Genomic DNA, 14424 nt, shown 5'->3' on the forward strand with positions numbered 1-14424 from the left:
CAGTACCAATGTGGACACAAGAACAAATGGATATAAACTGGCCACTAGGAAATTTAGATTAGAAATTAGACGAAGGTTTCTAACCATCAGAGGAGTGAAGTTTTGGAATAGCCTTCCGAGGGAAGTAGTGGGGGCAAAAGATCTATCTTGCTTTAAGATTAAACTCGATAAGTTTATGGAGGAGATGGTATGATGGGATAACATGGTTTTGGTAATTAAATATTCATGGTAAATAGGCCCAATGGCCTGTGATGGGTTTTTAGATGGGGTAAGATCCAAGTTACCCGGGAAAGAATTTTCTGTAGTATCTGGCTGATGAATCTTGCCCATATGCTCAGGGTTTAGCTGATCGCCATATTTGGGGTCGGGAAGGAATTTTCCTCCAGGGCAGATTGGAAGGCCCTGGAGGTTTTTCGCCTTCCTCTGTAGCATGGGGCACGGGTCACTTGCTGGAGGATTCTCTGCTCCTTGAGGTCTTCAAACTACAATTTGAGGACTTCAGTAGCACAGATATAGGTGTGAGGTCTTTTTTAGGAGTGGTGGGTGAAATTCTGTGGCCTGCATTGTGCAGGAGGTCAGACTAGATGATCATAATGGTCCCTTCTGGCCTAAATATCTATGAATCTATGAATCTATAAGTACAGAAAAGGATGAGAAAAATGATGAGGGACGTGGAGCAGCTTCTGTATGAGGAGAGATTAATAAGACTGGGACTTTTCACCTTGGAAAAGAGATGACTAATGGGGGATACGATAGAGGTGTATAAAATCATGACTGATGTGGAGAAAGTAAATCAGGAAGTGTTGTTTACTCTTTCTCATAAGACAAGAACCAGGGGTCACCCAATGAAATTAATAGGCAGCAGGTTTAAAAGAAACAAAAGGAAGTATTTCTACACACAATGGAGAGTCAACCTGTGGAACTCCTTGCCAGAGGATGTTGTGAAGGCCAAGACTATAACAGGGTTCAAAAAAGAACTAGATAAGTTCATGGAGGACAGGTCCCCCAACTGCTATTAGCTAGCATGGGCAGGGATGGTTTCCCTAGTCTATATTTTCAAGAAGCTGGGAATGGGTGACAGGGGATGGATCACTTGATTACCAGAGCTCCTCTGATTCTGGGTTTTTTTTTTTTTTTTTTTTAAATCTCTCCACAATTTTGGTTGCAACTGAAACTTCTAGTTAAAGCGATCAGTGGAGGGGGGGGCGGGGTCTGGACGCTCTGTCGCCTTGCGCTTTGTTTGTGTCACCTTTACACTGATGCAAAGTGAGCAAGAAATACCAAAAGAACTGCAGGCACTAGTGTAAATGACACACACCAGGATCAGGGTAAGGCTGGATTGGGGCCCAGAACTCTTCCCTCACCCACCCATCACGGCACAAGGAGTTTGATCCTGGGCCTCATGCCAACTGCCCATAAGGGGCAGCTTAGAAATTCTTCGGTTGTACAAAGCTGGTGTGTCTCCCTATGTCACCTGCCTCCTCCCAATCTTTAGTCTGGGGACGTGGTGTGGTAGCAAAGAGAGTGTGGTGCAAAATGCTGGCTCAGAACTGCTGCCACGACAGCCAGTGTAACTTAGAGCAGCCTCAACAGTGCTCTAAGTTTTATGTCAGGTGCTATTTCAGGCACCAGCCAGCCGAAGCTTGGGGGAACAAAAGGGTGACTTCAAGCCCCCTTTTCCCATCCCTCTCTGCTGAGCCAAGTGAAAACTTGGCACTGCTGAGAATTCAGACCCAGGCATAAGGCAATGGAGAACCCCAATCTTTCTTCTGCTGTGGAGAGTTGGTAAAACTCAAAGCCCAGATGGCACCGTTATTAAGCCCATTATTTTTTTCTCTTTGCTATTTAAAAATAATGAGATGCAAAACCAATATGAGTGCAGCAGTAATGTTGTATGGTTCGGACACACAAGTTAAATTTCCTGTGACAACACGAACTTGATCAACTTGCATGTGTAGAGCATATTTCTCCTCTTCCTGTTTTTCTTGTTGTATTTCAAAATTTACCCCCCAGGGTTCTTTGTGGCATGTAATGCGGCTTGTATTAAACACGCCACAAACCCAAACTTACAGGAATGGGCCAGAACTTGACAGCTTACAGGAGTGGCCGCTAGAGGGATCGGGGCTGAATTTAGAGGGCACAATTTTCAAAAGCATCAAAGTGACTTAAGTGCACTGGGAAATTTTACCTCTAGTCTTCCTTATGAATTAATTTTTTATTTTATTTTTTTTTAAAGGGAGCTGTAGCCTGTTTTCCACAGAGTCAGTCTGAGTTCAAGCCAATGCCGTAGGGCATTTCAGGCTGCTGTCCTGTCTGATCCAGCCCAGGGGACAATATCTGATGCTTCCAGGAAAAGCAAGAACCCGCTGTAACATACATGGCTAGTTTTAACATGCTGTAAATGCAGGTGGGGAATTAATTACTGACCTCGGTGGCATTCAGACTATGTCCTGAAGCATGGGATTGGGCCAGAGGGACAGCTAGCGCTGGCCACAGTGTCTAGGGTCTCGGAGTGGGAAGTTCCATGGAGAATTCCACTGGGTGGGAGACTCAGCTGTGAAGGGAGGGGGCGGGCAGGAGCATCTCATAAACCCAAGATTGGAATAACTGAAGTAATGTTCCTTTTACACAGAGCCTCAGCTCTCTGGAACCTCTGCAAATGCTTTAGCCACGTGTTTAACTCCATCCGTAGGAGTAGCCTTGGATCGCAGTGGGAGGGCTCAGGTGCGTAAGTGTTTGCAGGATGGGCGCTCAGGGCAGTCCCTGACGCCAGGGCAAAGTGGATGTGACGTGCCACTGTCTGGATTTGGGAGCCTGCCTGCACACCAAACTCACTAGGCACTGGGTGCATGACTTCAAGGCGCTGGGCCGGGGAAAATCAGCCCCGGGTGGTTATTTCGAGTAGAAAACCAGAGCCACTTCTGGGGTCTTTCAGCTTCTAATGCCCTTTCCCTTCTGCAGCTGGATTTCATCCTATGATAAAATCCCTCTCAATGCCAAGTCAGTGCCATAAATCACTGGCCTGGGTGCAGGAATCAGTAGGTGACGTTCTCTGGCCTGGGTTATGCCAGGGCTCAGACTAAATTATTCTTCCCAAAACTTTTAAAAGCTGAGCCCCCTCCTCAAGGTAAAGAAACCAATCGTGCCCCTCACCCATCAGCAATGTGTTAGCGACCCCACCCCCCATTTTCATGGATACGTCTTCAAACCCCACCCTTCCCACCATGGCTAGCCCTTCCCCACGCTTCAGGAGATGCTGAAGGAGATGATCCTAACCATCCCCTCTAAACTTAAGACTTGAGGGATCCCATCATGGAGCATCTTAAAAATCACAGTTTCCAGACTCTGGAACAGGGCATGATAAATGGGAATGAGGATATGGAGGTAGACATCACCATATCTGAGGTAGAAGCGAAACTCAAACAGCTTAATGGGACTAAATCGGGGGGCCCAGATAATCTTCATCCAAGAATATTAAAAGAATTGGCACAAGAAATTGCAAGCCCATTAGCAAGAATTTTTAATGAATCTGTAAACTCAGGGGTTGTACCGTATGATTGGAGAATTGCTAACATAGTTCCTATTTTTAAGAAAGGGAAAAAAAGTGATCCAAGTAATTATAGGCCTGTTAGTTTGACATCTGTAGTCTGCAAGGTCTTGGAAAAAATTTTGAAGGAGAAGGTAGTTAAGGACATTGAAGTCAATGGTAAATGGGACAAAATACAACATGGTTTTACAAAAGGTAGATCGTGCCAAACCAACCTGATCTCCTTCTTTGAGAGAGTAACAGATTTTTTAGATAAAGGAAACGCAGTGGATCTAATTTACTTAGATTTTAGTAAGGCGTTTGATACTGTGCCACATGGGGAATTATTAGTTAAATTGGATAAGATGGGCATCAATAGGAAAATTGAAAGGTGGATAGGGAATTGGTTAAAGGGGAGACTACAACGGGTCCTACTGAAAGGTGAACTGTCAGGCTGGAGGGAGGTTACCAGTGGAGTTCCTCAAGGATCAGTTTTGGGACCAATCTTATTTAATCTTTTTATTGCTGACCTGGGCACAAAAAGTGGGAGTGTGCTAATAAAGTTTGCAGATGATACAAAGCTGGGAGGTATTGCTAATTTAGAGAAGGACAGGGATACCCTACAGGAGGATCTGGATGATCTTGTAAACTGGAGTAATAGGAATAGGATGAAATTTAATAGTGAGAAGTGTAAGGTCATGCATTTAGGGATTAATAACAAGAATTTTAGTTATAAGCTAGGGACGCATCAACTAGAAGTAACGGAGGAGGAAAAGGACCTTGGAGTATTGGTTGATCATAGGATGACTATGAGCTGCCAATGTGATATGGCTGTGAAAAAAGCTAATGTCGTCTTGGGATGCATCAGGAGAGGTATTTCCAGTAGGGATAAGGAGGTTTTAGTACCGTTATATAAGGCACTGGTGAGACCTCACCTGGAATACTGTGTGCAGTTCTGGTCTCCCATGTTTAAGAAGGATGAATTCAAACTGGAACAGGTACAGAGAAGGGCTACTAGGATGATCCGAGGAATGGAAAACTTGTCTTATGAAAGGAGACTCAGGGAGCTTGGCTTGTTTAGCCTAACTAAAAGAAGGTTGAGGGGAGATATGATTGCTCTCTATAAATATATCAGAGGGATAAATACCAGAGAGGGAGAGGAATTATTTAAACTCAGTACCAATGTGGACACAAGAACAAATGGATATAAACTGGCCACTAGGAAATTTAGATTAGAAATTAGACGAAGGTTTCTAACCATCAGAGGAGTGAAGTTTTGGAATAGCCTTCCGAGGGAAGTAGTGGGGGCAAAAGATCTATCTTGCTTTAAGATTAAACTCGATAAGTTTATGGAGGAGATGGTATGATGGGATAACATGGTTTTGGTAATTAAATATTCATGGTAAATAGGCCCAATGGCCTGTGATGGGTTTTTAGATGGGGTAAGATCCAAGTTACCCGGGAAAGAATTTTCTGTAGTATCTGGCTGATGAATCTTGCCCATATGCTCAGGGTTTAGCTGATCGCCATATTTGGGGTCGGGAAGGAATTTTCCTCCAGGGCAGATTGGAAGGCCCTGGAGGTTTTTCGCCTTCCTCTGTAGCATGGGGCACGGGTCACTTGCTGGAGGATTCTCTGCTCCTTGAGGTCTTCAAACTACAATTTGAGGACTTCAGTAGCACAGATATAGGTGTGAGGTCTTTTTTAGGAGTGGTGGGTGAAATTCTGTGGCCTGCATTGTGCAGGAGGTCAGACTAGATGATCATAATGGTCCCTTCTGGCCTAAATATCTATGAATCTATGAATCTATAAGTACAGAAAAGGATGAGAAAAATGATGAGGGACGTGGAGCAGCTTCTGTATGAGGAGAGATTAATAAGACTGGGACTTTTCACCTTGGAAAAGAGATGACTAATGGGGGATACGATAGAGGTGTATAAAATCATGACTGATGTGGAGAAAGTAAATCAGGAAGTGTTGTTTACTCTTTCTCATAAGACAAGAACCAGGGGTCACCCAATGAAATTAATAGGCAGCAGGTTTAAAAGAAACAAAAGGAAGTATTTCTACACACAATGGAGAGTCAACCTGTGGAACTCCTTGCCAGAGGATGTTGTGAAGGCCAAAACTATAACAGGGTTCAAAAAAGAACTAGATAAGTTCATGGAGGACAGGTCCCCCAACTGCTATTAGCTAGCATGGGCAGGGATGGTTTCCCTAGTCTATATTTTCAAGAAGCTGGGAATGGGTGACAGGGGATGGATCACTTGATTACCAGAGCTCCTCTGATTCTGGGTTTTTTGTTTTTTTTTTTTTAAATCTCTCCACAATTTTGGTTGCAACTGAAACTTCTAGTTAAAGCGATCAGTGGAGGGGGGGGCGGGGTCTGGACGCTCTGTCGCCTTGCGCTTTGTTTGTGTCACCTTTACACTGATGCAAAGTGAGCAAGAAATACCAAAAGAACTGCAGGCACTAGTGTAAATGACACACACCAGGATCAGGGTAAGGCTGGATTGGGGCCCAGAACTCTTCCCTCACCCACCCATCACGGCACAAGGAGTTTGATCCTGGGCCTCATGCCAACTGCCCATAAGGGGCAGCTTAGAAATTCTTCGGTTGTACAAAGCTGGTGTGTCTCCCTATGTCACCTGCCTCCTCCCAATCTTTAGTCTGGGGACGTGGTGTGGTAGCAAAGAGAGTGTGGTGCAAAATGCTGGCTCAGAACTGCTGCCACGACAGCCAGTGTAACTTAGAGCAGCCTCAACAGTGCTCTAAGTTTTATGTCAGGTGCTATTTCAGGCACCAGCCAGCCGAAGCTTGGGGGAACAAAAGGGTGACTTCAAGCCCCCTTTTCCCATCCCTCTCTGCTGAGCCAAGTGAAAACTTGGCACTGCTGAGAATTCAGACCCAGGCATAAGGCAATGGAGAACCCCAATCTTTCTTCTGCTGTGGAGAGTTGGTAAAACTCAAAGCCCAGATGGCACCGTTATTAAGCCCATTATTTTTTTCTCTTTGCTATTTAAAAATAATGAGATGCAAAACCAATATGAGTGCAGCAGTAATGTTGTATGGTTCGGACACACAAGTTAAATTTCCTGTGACAACACGAACTTGATCAACTTGCATGTGTAGAGCATATTTCTCCTCTTCCTGTTTTTCTTGTTGTATTTCAAAATTTACCCCCCAGGGTTCTTTGTGGCATGTAATGCGGCTTGTATTAAACACGCCACAAACCCAAACTTACAGGAATGGGCCAGAACTTGACAGCTTACAGGAGTGGCCGCTAGAGGGATCGGGGCTGAATTTAGAGGGCACAATTTTCAAAAGCATCAAAGTGACTTAAGTGCACTGGGAAATTTTACCTCTAGTCTTCCTTATGAATTAATTTTTTATTTTATTTTTTTTTAAAGGGAGCTGTAGCCTGTTTTCCACAGAGTCAGTCTGAGTTCAAGCCAATGCCGTAGGGCATTTCAGGCTGCTGTCCTGTCTGATCCAGCCTAGGGGACAATATCTGATGCTTCCAGGAAAAGCAAGAACCCGCTGTAACATACATGGCTAGTTTTAACATGCTGTAAATGCAGGTGGGGAATTAATTACTGACCTCGGTGGCATTCAGACTATGTCCTGAAGCATGGGATTGGGCCAGAGGGACAGCTAGCGCTGGCCACAGTGTCTAGGGTCTCGGAGTGGGAAGTTCCATGGAGAATTCCACTGGGTGGGAGACTCAGCTGTGAAGGGAGGGGGCGGGCAGGAGCATCTCATAAACCCAAGATTGGAATAACTGAAGTAATGTTCCTTTTACACAGAGCCTCAGCTCTCTGGAACCTCTGCAAATGCTTTAGCCACGTGTTTAACTCCATCCGTAGGAGTAGCCTTGGATCGCAGTGGGAGGGCTCAGGTGCGTAAGTGTTTGCAGGATGGGCGCTCAGGGCAGTCCCTGACGCCAGGGCAAAGTGGATGTGACGTGCCACTGTCTGGATTTGGGAGCCTGCCTGCACACCAAACTCACTAGGCACTGGGTGCATGACTTCAAGGCGCTGGGCCGGGGAAAATCAGCCCCGGGTGGTTATTTCGAGTAGAAAACCAGAGCCACTTCTGGGGTCTTTCAGCTTCTAATGCCCTTTCCCTTCTGCAGCTGGATTTCATCCTATGATAAAATCCCTCTCAATGCCAAGTCAGTGCCATAAATCACTGGCCTGGGTGCAGGAATCAGTAGGTGACGTTCTCTGGCCTGGGTTATGCCAGGGCTCAGACTAAATTATTCTTCCCAAAACTTTTAAAAGCTGAGCCCCCTCCTCAAGGTAAAGAAACCAATCGTGCCCCTCACCCGTCAGCAATGTGTTAGCGACCCCACCCCCCATTTTCATGGATACGTCTTCAAACCCCACCCTTCCCACCATGGCTAGCCCTTCCCCACGCTTCAGGAGATGCTGAAGGAGATGATCCTAACCATCCCCTCTAAACTTAAGACTTGAGGGATCCCATCATGGAGCATCTTAAAAATCACAGTTTCCAGACTCTGGAACAGGGCATGATAAATGGGAATGAGGATATGGAGGTAGACATCACCATATCTGAGGTAGAAGCGAAACTCAAACAGCTTAATGGGACTAAATCGGGGGGCCCAGATAATCTTCATCCAAGAATATTAAAAGAATTGGCACAAGAAATTGCAAGCCCATTAGCAAGAATTTTTAATGAATCTGTAAACTCAGGGGTTGTACCGTATGATTGGAGAATTGCTAACATAGTTCCTATTTTTAAGAAAGGGAAAAAAAGTGATCCAAGTAATTATAGGCCTGTTAGTTTGACATCTGTAGTCTGCAAGGTCTTGGAAAAAATTTTGAAGGAGAAGGTAGTTAAGGACATTGAAGTCAATGGTAAATGGGACAAAATACAACATGGTTTTACAAAAGGTAGATCGTGCCAAACCAACCTGATCTCCTTCTTTGAGAGAGTAACAGATTTTTTAGATAAAGGAAACGCAGTGGATCTAATTTACTTAGATTTTAGTAAGGCGTTTGATACTGTGCCACATGGGGAATTATTAGTTAAATTGGATAAGATGGGCATCAATAGGAAAATTGAAAGGTGGATAGGGAATTGGTTAAAGGGGAGACTACAACGGGTCCTACTGAAAGGTGAACTGTCAGGCTGGAGGGAGGTTACCAGTGGAGTTCCTCAAGGATCAGTTTTGGGACCAATCTTATTTAATCTTTTTATTGCTGACCTGGGCACAAAAAGTGGGAGTGTGCTAATAAAGTTTGCAGATGATACAAAGCTGGGAGGTATTGCTAATTTAGAGAAGGACAGGGATACCCTACAGGAGGATCTGGATGATCTTGTAAACTGGAGTAATAGGAATAGGATGAAATTTAATAGTGAGAAGTGTAAGGTCATGCATTTAGGGATTAATAACAAGAATTTTAGTTATAAGCTAGGGACGCATCAACTAGAAGTAACGGAGGAGGAAAAGGACCTTGGAGTATTGGTTGATCATAGGATGACTATGAGCTGCCAATGTGATATGGCTGTGAAAAAAGCTAATGTCGTCTTGGGATGCATCAGGAGAGGTATTTCCAGTAGGGATAAGGAGGTTTTAGTACCGTTATATAAGGCACTGGTGAGACCTCACCTGGAATACTGTGTGCAGTTCTGGTCTCCCATGTTTAAGAAGGATGAATTCAAACTGGAACAGGTACAGAGAAGGGCTACTAGGATGATCCGAGGAATGGAAAACTTGTCTTATGAAAGGAGACTCAGGGAGCTTGGCTTGTTTAGCCTAACTAAAAGAAGGTTGAGGGGAGATATGATTGCTCTCTATAAATATATCAGAGGGATAAATACCAGAGAGGGAGAGGAATTATTTAAACTCAGTACCAATGTGGACACAAGAACAAATGGATATAAACTGGCCACTAGGAAATTTAGATTAGAAATTAGACGAAGGTTTCTAACCATCAGAGGAGTGAAGTTTTGGAATAGCCTTCCGAGGGAAGTAGTGGGGGCAAAAGATCTATCTTGCTTTAAGATTAAACTCGATAAGTTTATGGAGGAGATGGTATGATGGGATAACATGGTTTTGGTAATTAAATATTCATGGTAAATAGGCCCAATGGCCTGTGATGGGTTTTTAGATGGGGTAAGATCCAAGTTACCCGGGAAAGAATTTTCTGTAGTATCTGGCTGATGAATCTTGCCCATATGCTCAGGGTTTAGCTGATCGCCATATTTGGGGTCGGGAAGGAATTTTCCTCCAGGGCAGATTGGAAGGCCCTGGAGGTTTTTCGCCTTCCTCTGTAGCATGGGGCACGGGTCACTTGCTGGAGGATTCTCTGCTCCTTGAGGTCTTCAAACTACAATTTGAGGACTTCAGTAGCACAGATATAGGTGTGAGGTCTTTTTTAGGAGTGGTGGGTGAAATTCTGTGGCCTGCATTGTGCAGGAGGTCAGACTAGATGATCATAATGGTCCCTTCTGGCCTAAATATCTATGAATCTATGAATCTATAAGTACAGAAAAGGATGAGAAAAATGATGAGGGACGTGGAGCAGCTTCTGTATGAGGAGAGATTAATAAGACTGGGACTTTTCACCTTGGAAAAGAGATGACTAATGGGGGATACGATAGAGGTGTATAAAATCATGACTGATGTGGAGAAAGTAAATCAGGAAGTGTTGTTTACTCTTTCTCATAAGACAAGAACCAGGGGTCACCCAATGAAATTAATAGGCAGCAGGTTTAAAAGAAACAAAAGGAAGTATTTCTACACACAATGGAGAGTCAACCTGTGGAACTCCTTGCCAGAGGATGTTGTGAAGGCCAAGACTATAACAGGGTTCAAAAAAGAACTAGATAAGTTCATGGAGGACAGGTCCCCCAACTGCTATTAGCTAGCATGGGCAGGGATGGTTTCCCTAGTCTATATTTTCAAGAAGCTGGGAATGGGTGACAGGGGATGGATCACTTGATTACCAGAGCTCCTCTGATTCTGGGTTTTTTTTTTTTTTTTTTTAAATCTCTCCACAATTTTGGTTGCAACTGAAACTTCTAGTTAAAGCGATCAGTGGAGGGGGGGGCGGGGTCTGGACGCTCTGTCGCCTTGCGCTTTGTTTGTGTCACCTTTACACTGATGCAAAGTGAGCAAGAAATACCAAAAGAACTGCAGGCACTAGTGTAAATGACACACACCAGGATCAGGGTAAGGCTGGATTGGGGCCCAGAACTCTTCCCTCACCCACCCATCACGGCACAAGGAGTTTGATCCTGGGCCTCATGCCAACTGCCCATAAGGGGCAGCTTAGAAATTCTTCGGTTGTACAAAGCTGGTGTGTCTCCCTATGTCACCTGCCTCCTCCCAATCTTTAGTCTGGGGACGTGGTGTGGTAGCAAAGAGAGTGTGGTGCAAAATGCTGGCTCAGAACTGCTGCCACGACAGCCAGTGTAACTTAGAGCAGCCTCAACAGTGCTCTAAGTTTTATGTCAGGTGCTATTTCAGGCACCAGCCAGCCGAAGCTTGGGGGAACAAAAGGGTGACTTCAAGCCCCCTTTTCCCATCCCTCTCTGCTGAGCCAAGTGAAAACTTGGCACTGCTGAGAATTCAGACCCAGGCATAAGGCAATGGAGAACCCCAATCTTTCTTCTGCTGTGGAGAGTTGGTAAAACTCAAAGCCCAGATGGCACCGTTATTAAGCCCATTATTTTTTTCTCTTTGCTATTTAAAAATAATGAGATGCAAAACCAATATGAGTGCAGCAGTAATGTTGTATGGTTCGGACACACAAGTTAAATTTCCTGTGACAACACGAACTTGATCAACTTGCATGTGTAGAGCATATTTCTCCTCTTCCTGTTTTTCTTGTTGTATTTCAAAATTTACCCCCCAGGGTTCTTTGTGGCATGTAATGCGGCTTGTATTAAACACGCCACAAACCCAAACTTACAGGAATGGGCCAGAACTTGACAGCTTACAGGAGTGGCCGCTAGAGGGATCGGGGCTGAATTTAGAGGGCACAATTTTCAAAAGCATCAAAGTGACTTAAGTGCACTGGGAAATTTTACCTCTAGTCTTCCTTATGAATTAATTTTTTATTTTATTTTTTTTTAAAGGGAGCTGTAGCCTGTTTTCCACAGAGTCAGTCTGAGTTCAAGCCAATGCCGTAGGGCATTTCAGGCTGCTGTCCTGTCTGATCCAGCCCAGGGGACAATATCTGATGCTTCCAGGAAAAGCAAGAACCCGCTGTAACATACATGGCTAGTTTTAACATGCTGTAAATGCAGGTGGGGAATTAATTACTGACCTCGGTGGCATTCAGACTATGTCCTGAAGCATGGGATTGGGCCAGAGGGACAGCTAGCGCTGGCCACAGTGTCTAGGGTCTCGGAGTGGGAAGTTCCATGGAGAATTCCACTGGGTGGGAGACTCAGCTGTGAAGGGAGGGGGCGGGCAGGAGCATCTCATAAACCCAAGATTGGAATAACTGAAGTAATGTTCCTTTTACACAGAGCCTCAGCTCTCTGGAACCTCTGCAAATGCTTTAGCCACGTGTTTAACTCCATCCGTAGGAGTAGCCTTGGATCGCAGTGGGAGGGCTCAGGTGCGTAAGTGTTTGCAGGATGGGCGCTCAGGGCAGTCCCTGACGCCAGGGCAAAGTGGATGTGACGTGCCACTGTCTGGATTTGGGAGCCTGCCTGCACACCAAACTCACTAGGCACTGGGTGCATGACTTCAAGGCGCTGGGCCGGGGAAAATCAGCCCCGGGTGGTTATTTCGAGTAGAAAACCAGAGCCACTTCTGGGGTCTTTCAGCTTCTAATGCCCTTTCCCTTCTGCAGCTGGATTTCATCCTATGATAAAATCCCTCTCAATGCCAAGTCAGTGCCATAAATCACTGGCCTGGGTGCAGGAATCAGTAGGTGACGTTCTCTGGCCTGGGTTATGCCAGGGCTCAGACTAAATTATTCTTCCCAAAACTTTTAAAAGCTGAGCCCCCTCCTCAAGGTAAAGAAACCAATCGTGCCCCTCACCCGTCAGCAATGTGTTAGCGACCCCACCCCCCATTTTCATGGATACGTCTTCAAACCCCACCCTTCCCACCATGGCTAGCCCTTCCCCACGCTTCAGGAGATGCTGAAGGAGATGATCCTAACCATCCCCTCTAAACTTAAGACTTGAGGGATCCCATCATGGAGCATCTTAAAAATCACAGTTTCCAGACTCTGGAACAGGGCATGATAAATGGGAATGAGGATATGGAGGTAGACATCACCATATCTGAGGTAGAAGCGAAACTCAAACAGCTTAATGGGACTAAATCGGGGGGCCCAGATAATCTTCATCCAAGAATATTAAAAGAATTGGCACAAGAAATTGCAAGCCCATTAGCAAGAATTTTTAATGAATCTGTAAACTCAGGGGTTGTACCGTATGATTGGAGAATTGCTAACATAGTTCCTATTTTTAAGAAAGGGAAAAAAAGTGATCCAAGTAATTATAGGCCTGTTAGTTTGACATCTGTAGTCTGCAAGGTCTTGGAAAAAATTTTGAAGGAGAAGGTAGTTAAGGACATTGAAGTCAATGGTAAATGGGACAAAATACAACATGGTTTTACAAAAGGTAGATCGTGCCAAACCAACCTGATCTCCTTCTTTGAGAGAGTAACAGATTTTTTAGATAAAGGAAACGCAGTGGATCTAATTTACTTAGATTTTAGTAAGGCGTTTGATACTGTGCCACATGGGGAATTATTAGTTAAATTGGATAAGATGGGCATCAATAGGAAAATTGAAAGGTGGATAGGGAATTGGTTAAAGGGGAGACTACAACGGGTCCTACTGAAAGGTGAACTGTCAGGCTGGAGGGAGGTTACCAGTGGAGTTCCTCAAGGATCAGTTTTGGGACCAATCTTATTTAATCTTTTTATTGCTGACCTGGGCACAAAAAGTGGGAGTGTGCTAATAAAGTTTGCAGATGATACAAAGCTGGGAGGTATTGCTAATTTAGAGAAGGACAGGGATACCCTACAGGAGGATCTGGATGATCTTGTAAACTGGAGTAATAGGAATAGGATGAAATTTAATAGTGAGAAGTGTAAGGTCATGCATTTAGGGATTAATAACAAGAATTTTAGTTATAAGCTAGGGACGCATCAACTAGAAGTAACGGAGGAGGAAAAGGACCTTGGAGTATTGGTTGATCATAGGATGACTATGAGCTGCCAATGTGATATGGCTGTGAAAAAAGCTAATGTCGTCTTGGGATGCATCAGGAGAGGTATTTCCAGTAGGGATAAGGAGGTTTTAGTACCGTTATATAAGGCACTGGTGAGACCTCACCTGGAATACTGTGTGCAGTTCTGGTCTCCCATGTTTAAGAAGGATGAATTCAAACTGGAACAGGTACAGAGAAGGGCTACTAGGATGATCCGAGGAATGGAAAACTTGTCTTATGAAAGGAGACTCAGGGAGCTTGGCTTGTTTAGCCTAACTAAAAGAAGGTTGAGGGGAGATATGATTGCTCTCTATAAATATATCAGAGGGATAAATACCAGAGAGGGAGAGGAATTATTTAAACTCAGTACCAATGTGGACACAAGAACAAATGGATATAAACTGGCCACTAGGAAATTTAGATTAGAAATTAGACGAAGGTTTCTAACCATCAGAGGAGTGAAGTTTTGGAATAGCCTTCCGAGGGAAGTAGTGGGGGCAAAAGATCTATCTTGCTTTAAGATTAAACTCGATAAGTTTATGGAGGAGATGGTATGATGGGATAACATGGTTTTGGTAATTAAATATTCATGGTAAATAGGCCCAATGGCCTGTGATGGGTTTTTAGATGGGGTAAGATCCAAGTTACCCGGGAAAGAATTTTCTGTAGTATCTGGCTGATGAATCTTG

Source organism: Lepidochelys kempii, chromosome 14 (genome assembly GCF_965140285.1).
Source record: "Lepidochelys kempii isolate rLepKem1 chromosome 14, rLepKem1.hap1, whole genome shotgun sequence".
NCBI classification, from domain to species: Eukaryota; Metazoa; Chordata; order Testudines; family Cheloniidae; genus Lepidochelys; species Lepidochelys kempii.